Here is a 715-nt window from a genome sequence, read left to right on the forward strand (position 1 = left end):
GCTGAAATAAGAGCTCGTTCAAGATGAATGCACACAGAGGCCGATCGGCGACACCTTTTTTAAACGATCTTGAATCATTGTATATACTGAGGTCTTTTCAATCTCTTCGTGTTCTGAACCATAATCGTCAAGAATCTATATTATCTTTTTGGTTCAATTATCAAGCCTCCCCCACGAAAAAAAAACAACATAAGTGGGAAAACGGTAAAATGTATTCAAAATAGGCTGACCGGCCGGACTAGAGATTATTATTATCATTTAGTCTTTCCACATGATGAAATATAGACTATATCGCGGATAACCCATTCATGAACTTCAAATTATCGTGCCCGGATATGACTGACACATACTTACGAAGCTGGAAGGCTAAGACGCTGTAGATAACAGTGTGGGGTGTTGATTTGTGTCAGGGTAGCCTTTGGTCTTTTAGAGAGTAACCCTTATATCCTATTTTTTAAAAATGATTAAATGACTTTTATGCACATAATTCTTTACATTTTAAACAGTTCACGAATGGGTCCTTTTACCTCTTACATATAACATCTACGAAGATGAAATTCTGTCCATATGGTATCCAACGTGTATATCTACTGTAGGAGAATACAACTGAGGAATGCCATTTTAATCTGCGTGACGGAGATTTTAGACTGGAGAATCACCTGGTGAAAAGATTGGGAATCAGTTGGATGCGGTGCACATGCAGACATGTATCTTC

Source organism: Penaeus monodon, chromosome 33, assembly GCF_015228065.2.
Source record: "Penaeus monodon isolate SGIC_2016 chromosome 33, NSTDA_Pmon_1, whole genome shotgun sequence".
Taxonomy (NCBI): domain Eukaryota; kingdom Metazoa; phylum Arthropoda; class Malacostraca; order Decapoda; family Penaeidae; genus Penaeus; species Penaeus monodon.